This window comes from Myodes glareolus, chromosome 13 (genome assembly GCF_982192425.1).
Source record: "Myodes glareolus chromosome 13, mMyoGla1.1, whole genome shotgun sequence".
Taxonomy (NCBI): Eukaryota; Metazoa; Chordata; class Mammalia; order Rodentia; family Cricetidae; genus Myodes; species Myodes glareolus.
This window is the reverse complement of record NC_142038.1, coordinates 8,015,252-8,022,571: the sequence shown is the minus strand read 5'-3', so window position 1 is coordinate 8,022,571 and position 7,320 is coordinate 8,015,252.

The window sequence follows — 7,320 nt, the reverse complement described above, 5'->3', positions numbered from 1 at the left end:
TCGTGGGTGGAGAGTGGGAAAGTAGGCAGTGACCCTCCAACCCGAGCGCCCAGCGACCCGCGAGCTTCCCGCAGGGCTGGGGAATGGGCTGCCTACTGATGGAATCCCCTGCCCCTTCCACAGGACCCAAGGCTGGCTAACTTGCCGAGCACTCCAAAAGCTGCCTTTCGGTTCTAGACTCCGGTTCCCACATTGCGTTCGTCTTCTCGCATCTAGTCAAAGTTCCACGAAGCAACAGCTTTGGGCTCCGGGAAGCGCGAGAGAACTGTGCTGAAGAACGAAGCGCTCAGGAGGTTGGAGTCGCCTCCAAACAGCCCTAAGAGCTACTTATGAAAAAATAATAATAATTCCTTAAGGTTGGTTTGTTTTTCCTTTCGGTGGAGGGTGTACTCATTTAAGTGGAAAAAAATTAAAGAAAAGCAAATAAAAGATGTTCCAAATCTCGAGTTCCGTTTTAACACACACACACACACGGATGGCATGTTTACAGTTAAATTATGGGGGTGAAATGTCTGCGTCGCTATACACGCAGTGAGGTTTTGAAGGGCTACAGATTGGGGAGGGGGAACACAAGTGTCTGGTGCAGAGGCCTTTGGTGACAAAAAGTTTACAACTAGGACTTTGGGGCGATCATCGGGGCAGAACTTTTACTGTCGAGAAACTTGAACAAGAGAAAGCAGTAAGGAAGAGAAGAGAAAAAGTGGAAGTATTCTGTCGGAGGGTAGGTGTGATGTGTGGAATGATTTTTTTTTTTTTTTTTTGCAAAATTTGTAGAACAATTAAGAGAGAAAAGTTGCAGCAACTTGATGGGAAGGTTGTCATTAGAAAACACAGGTCGTGGGTGTCCAATGCCTGGCCAAACGTGCACTTCTTTTATGGCTCCCTTTACCCTCCCTCCCTCTCCCCACCTCCTGTTGGCAGAAACTAGGGAGAAGCAAAAAAAAAAAAAAACGGGTTCCCACAAACGTCTGAAGCCTTTAGGAAGGACGGGTCCCACTGGATCCCACCAACCACCTGGTCCCCATCAACCCTTCACTGGGTCACTTTAAGCCTCTCTTAACCTTTTTCTTGTTGCTTGAGGTCCTCTTCCACCCTCTTGCTGCCTGCCCACTGCTCCTGATCTCTTTAGCAAGCCGAACGCTTGCCCAGGTCTTCCTTTTCAGTGTGACTGTTTAATTGGGAGACTTGCTTTGCATTTTCTGTGAAGTGTAGTTCTGGGGAGGAACGGCCTAGCCCCTCCAATGAAGGCGAATCTAGCCCTGGCCCTTTTTGTGAAAGGAGCACGCCCTTAGATTCCAGAGGTGTGGAGTGATTTTTAAGCCTTCAGCGAAGCAGGTGGGGCTCAGGCAGAAGTGGACATTGCTGATCAACGTTTCCAGCTAGCCTGCATGGATGCCCGGTGCTGAGGTCTCCAAGATGGATCAGCTTAGGGTGGTCTGCCATGGCAGAGTCATGGAGAAGCCTAGTTGAGTTGTGTGGGTGAGCTTGCAGGCTACCTAACTCCCCTGAGGCTGACTTAGCTGGAATTTTCGTTGAGAAGATGTCAAAGACATGGAGGAAAGGACCAGGTACATTGTGTGTAACAGAAACCTACAGAGAGTCCCTCCATTGTGGAAGGGCCATACTCAAGTGAATTCTGAAGTGCACCTTTCAAAGATTGGAATCAGGGAGAGGATTTTTTTTAAAATAGTAAAATTAGAAAACAAAAGCCTGTTCTCTCCCTCCCTTGCTTTCTAATGCTTATGTGGAAAACCTTCCATTGTCATCCTATGTGGTAAATTTTGAGAAAAAAGTTGGCCTCAGAAGCTTTAATCAAATCAGTATATTGCAAAGTGACAATGTGTTGTGGAGTGTTTTCGCAGATGGATCAGGAAGCAGTCTCTCTGGCTGTGCCCAGGTTAACACAGAAGAGGTACAGGCTCCACTGTGGTTATGCACACCAAGCATGGACACTTATCACATGACCGCTGTCTATTAAAATATTGCAATACCTAAGCTCCATTGCAAAAAACAAAAGTTGCTTTTCCTCCCTATAATTAAATCTAATTTGTTAATTGTCTTTCCTCTTGCAATGTTGTTTTCATCTTAAGAGGTGACACGTTATTATTTTGTCTGCTTAATGATATTATTTACAAATTAATACTGTATATTTTACATTAATGGAACATATAATTAGGTGTTTGGATTAATTTGTATCATTTCTTCAGATGAAGCAGAAAGCCTGTCTGCAAGATTGACTTGACCAGAGGAGTTGAATAGTTGGTTCTTACCTCCCAGCCAGGGTTTATGGAAGATGTGTGGCTCTGGATTCACAGGAGACAGACTTGCATAGGTGCACTTGACATTTGGTTTACAGTGCGTTCATTCCCCCAGCTTCTTCACACAAAACAGCCTTCTGTCTCCTTTCATCCCTTTCCCTCACAAAATTCCTATTTTGTTTTTAGTTTTTGTTTGTCCTACTCCCTGGCCCCTCTCCCCCTCTCTCCTTCCCTTTGGTTCCTTTCCCACCCTAACTTTTTTTTTTTTAAAAAAAAAAAAACTCCTTTGAGTTAAATTCAGCATGATTTTGTGTCTTTAGTGCTGTGACAAGTGACCGCTAATTGGTTCTCACTTGAGCAAAGATATTACCATACTAATATTATTATTGGTAAGAAGAGGTAATTGATAACACCACCTGCCACTCTGGGGCAATCACAATGATAAATGTTTCCATCAACAGGAAATCTGTGCTTGGTGTACCACAGCCCAACGCAAACAGCATGTCAAGTGCCAATTATAGAGATGTTGCTTTCCTATTACAGGGTGTGTGTGTGTGCGTGTGTGCGTGTGTGCGTGTGTGTGTGTGTGTGTGCTAGAAAAAATGTAGGCAAAAATTGTACCTGTGAGGTATTTTTGAAAAACGTTTTATCTGAGCGGCTGTTCTCCCACTTGGAAGTTAAACTACTGAAATCAGTCCCTGGCCATGTCCACACCAGATTCAGCTCAGCTCCGGCTCTGATCGCTGTTTGTAATTCAAAGTCATTGAGATAAATTTGCCTGGATACTTGTAAGAGGAGGGGGCCATGTGCTTCGTATATAAATCCACGTTGTTTCCTGTGCTGTGGAACCTAGCTGCACATTCGCTACTGGACATCATGCAGCTCCACTGTAGGCATCACAGTGGAGCATTCCATGGCTTTTTATGGCACACACACACACACACACACACACACAGACACACACACACATCTCACAGACATCATCTGTGCACCCGGGGCGGGGGGGCTACAAATAATGTGGAAGTCCTTCTCCCTGACCACCAAACTTTGAATCTGGGCTGCATGAGGCTGGGAAGGGATGGTTTAGCATATATGATTATATAAGTAATGCCAGGACTGGAAACTTTGACTCCCCTGCCTATGGGGAGGCACAAGTGATTATTATTAGCTTGCATTAATAGATGCAGGCCTCAAAAGGCGAAATCAGCTATTGATAATTGCAAGAAGTATACGGCAGCTACTGTATCGATCGGCTGGCCCCTTATTCCCCTGGTATGGGAGAGATAAGAAGACTCACTCTTTAGTGCAATATAATTTCTTTTGACCTATCTGCTTGCTACAGACTTATGATGAATAGCCGGAGTGGTTAAAGTCCTTTATCACGAAAGTTACCCCTTGATATAATATTGATTCTTTATAACTAGCTCCAAACACAAAAATCAAACTGTCCTCTTGACCATCATCATCATCAATATCATCACAAAGCCTTCGGAACAAAGATCAGCTGCAGCCTGAAAACGCTTTCTGTAATCTCCCTGGCTAATCTTTATTTGCTGATGATGAAAAGAAAAAAAAGGGGGGGGGATGGAATGTCATTTGGACGAACACTGTATTTATACTCGTACACGTCTTAGGTCAAGGCAGGCTTGTCTCTCTTGGGGAGTGCGACGCGGCCAGCGTGGTCAGGCCTGCTAGGCCTGGCTTTGGAGCTATCCCTGAGAGCCCTTTCTGGGGAGACCAAAGGGACTCAAGGGCTCCCCGTGAGCTGCCTTGCTTTGGAGGTAGGACTGGCCCAGAGCTTTCAGATCAATCGGAAAGCGTCCTCTTCTTGGGTGCTCTGGCCAGCCCGAAGTCCTGGCGCCCGAGAGGAGAGGGGACTCGCCGGGTGGGCTGGCCGCACGGAGGGGCCGTCAGCCCAGAGGCGACATCAAAGGCTGCCCCAGCAATTCGTGTGCATTTCCCTCAATTAAGGGCATTTCCTGTCCTCTCTGCTTCTCCGCCCGCCCCGCCCCCCGCGCCAGCTTGGCCTACGGGGAGCCGGGGACCAGAGGTTTGTAGTCATTTCCCCCAGGAGCGCGCATGAGGACGCCTGGACACGCGTGAGCCCCGGAGGAGGCCACACCGAGGGTCTATGGAGGCCAAGTATCGGGGGCACATCTGGGGGCGTGTTAGGTGGTGGACTGGGTGGAAGACGAAAGGAATGTACCAACGCCTGTCTTCTGGAGCTTTCTGGTCCCCAGAGTCCAACCTTATTCCTTATTATAGGCTTTTCTTCTGGCCTCCACCAGTGACTGTCTTTATAAACCCCACGTGCAGGGTTCTCAAGCGGCCCCTCCATTCAACACACCACTGACTTAGGTCCCTTCCCACCCGCATTTCTGCAGCCTACAGCTGTCACGCGCCAAACTGGTGGGGGTGGGGCGAGATGAAATAGTTGTAAGACTGTCGCGGCTGCTAGGGCCAAAGCGAGGGGACCACCCCCTGCAGTTTCCTAATTAGTATGGCGGTAGGGTCTGGGAAGGCAGTGGAGGCCCCTCGGAGGTCTGTACTTCACTAAGCAGGGAGAACGAAGTCTCTCCCACTCTGAAGCCTTCACGGAAGCCCCGAGTTACTGCGCGAGTCCCTGGGAGCAAGGACCACAATTTCTGACACTCCCAGGTGGGCGGCGCAGGTTGGTGGTTTCAGTCCCCAAACCAGTTGTCAGTGCGGCGGCGTCGCATCCCTCCTTCTTTTCCTACCTTTTGAGCCAAGAACCACCTCTCCTACCTCACCAGGTGTCAGTTTTTCAGAGGTCACGGGGTCCTGCAGAACTTCACCGTGTGGAACACAGCTTGGAGTGACGCACACAGCCCTGAATCTGGCAACTGGGCTGGGCTGATCTAAGGCCCTTTGGAGAATCCAGGGCTCTCTTCCCTGTCCGCGGGATGTGTTAGGATTCCTGCAGGAAACCGAACACCACTCTTCATAAGGGAGTCTACGAAGTTTGAGAAAGCCGGCGCAGTTACTGAGCATGGTTCTCGGCCGCCTTTTTGTCCCTGATGTCATTTGTTTTGACTTCAAGCTTTGCCTCAGTTCAGAGATGCAATTCTGCAGAAGGGAGAGAAAGACGCTTCCCACAAGGCCAGGACTACCTACTTCCCACAAAACAGCCAGTTCTAGGTGGGGGCTCCTGCTCTCATTCAAGAGTTACCTAACGCTGGCTTCTGAGGGAAACAGCTCTGTGGTGGGCCCGGCTATGCCAGGCCAGGTAAAGACTGTCCCATTAGAATCTGATCAGTCTCCAGGAACAAGACATGACATCCAAGTAGAATCAGCACCGGGACCTGGGGGAAATGAGTTGGTCTGATTATTAAAGTTATTAAAGTGGATCAAGGAATTTCCAGGCAGAGGAACCAGGTTCAGAAAAAGAAAGAAAGGGAAAAAAATGAAAAGGAGCTGTTTTCAGAACTAAAGTGCTAGCAGGGAGGTAATAGGATCCCTCCCGGCACCCTTCCTTCAGTGTTCCGGACACTGCAGAGAAACGGGGCTAAGTGCATTTTATACTCTGAATTACAGATGTCTGATTCATCAGGACTTTTCTGTTTAAAATAAAATGTAAAGCTGGAGAGGCAGCTCAGTGGTAGAACACTTGCTGAGTATGTGTGAGTCCCTGGCATCCATCCCAGCCCCCTCCACAGAAAAGGGAGAACTGTAAGACACTGCTGTCTATGGGAGGATGAATGTCAGTTACAAGAAAGGACAATTCAAGTGGCCGTTTCCGCAGCACACTGGAACGCCCACCCACACTGTAAACTTCAGAATGCTGGGCTCCCCACATGGCTGGCAGGGTTTACCATGCATCTTCAGGAGCAAGGAAGTGTCCAGTGTCCTTTAGTGAGTCTCTGAAGGGTTGTGCTTTTGTTTTACTATAGATGTCTTACCCAGAAAGGACAACTCCCTTCTTCAGCTCAGTGACCCTGCAGTATTAGCCTATGGCCTTGTCTTAAGGCAAGGCGGCCTCCAAGGCTGAGTGTGAAGAAGGAAGGTGTCCTGAGAGTACTCCTGCCACTGTGGCCGAGGAGCAGCCATTTATTTCTCTGTCTGAGTGCGTGATGGAGAACAGGGTAGAGAGGGCACATCAGAGGAAGGTGGCAGACTAGGGAGTCTGAGGAACAGCAGGCTGTGAAAGGCCAGAGAGAAGAGAGGAAGGTCAGTCACTGAAGCTCAGGACAGTTGGGAGAGTCTTCAAGGAGAGAAGACCTGGGTCAGTAGTGCGGAGGGTGGTGTTCAGGGTCCCTAAATCAGCTCCCTCCTGGAGTCTGCTCCTCTCAGACTACACAGTCTAGGCTGAAGTTCAAGCAGCAGTCTTTGCTGCCTGGTGTGAGGTCCTCCTTCCCACGGGGAGACCCCCCTCCCCCACACACCCCAGGGAGCAGTCATCTCTGAGCATGTTTGCTAAGCTTCTGTGGAAACCATTTCTGTTTTCTGACAAACTTGAGAAAAAGTGATCTATCTTCTTATTCCACATGGTCAGAGGAATTCCACCCCTACCCCTGCCCCACCCCGCCTCATTGCCACCACCCTCTCTCCCTCCCCCAGATCCCACCCTGCCTCACTGCTACCCCCTCTCCCCCTCCCCCTGCCCCACACCCCACCTCACTGCCACCCCCTTCTCCCCCCCCCCCCCAGCTGGGTCTTCTCTGTGGTTCTTATGTGCACCACAGGTCCACAGGTTCAGTTTTCTGTAGGAGACTTCAGAACCAGGAGGAGCTTCCAGAAAGACCTCCTCGGGCAAATCCATGTGCAGGACTGCATGTGTCTGACAGCTCAAGTAATGGATGTGTGAGTGTACATGCACACACGTGTGCATATGGTACAACTACTGATCTTGGTTGAATTCCTCATTGCTGCTCCCCCCTCCCTGCAGCTAATCTGGAGGCAGAGTAGGAAACTCTTGTTACTGTGTGTATGTGTGTGGGGTCTCTCTGGCTTTAACCTTCCAGATGTTCAGATTTTTGTCTACGAAGTCCACGTTATCCCTAGGCATCATGTCTGGGCTTTCCGGTGTTTTCTCTAGCTGCTT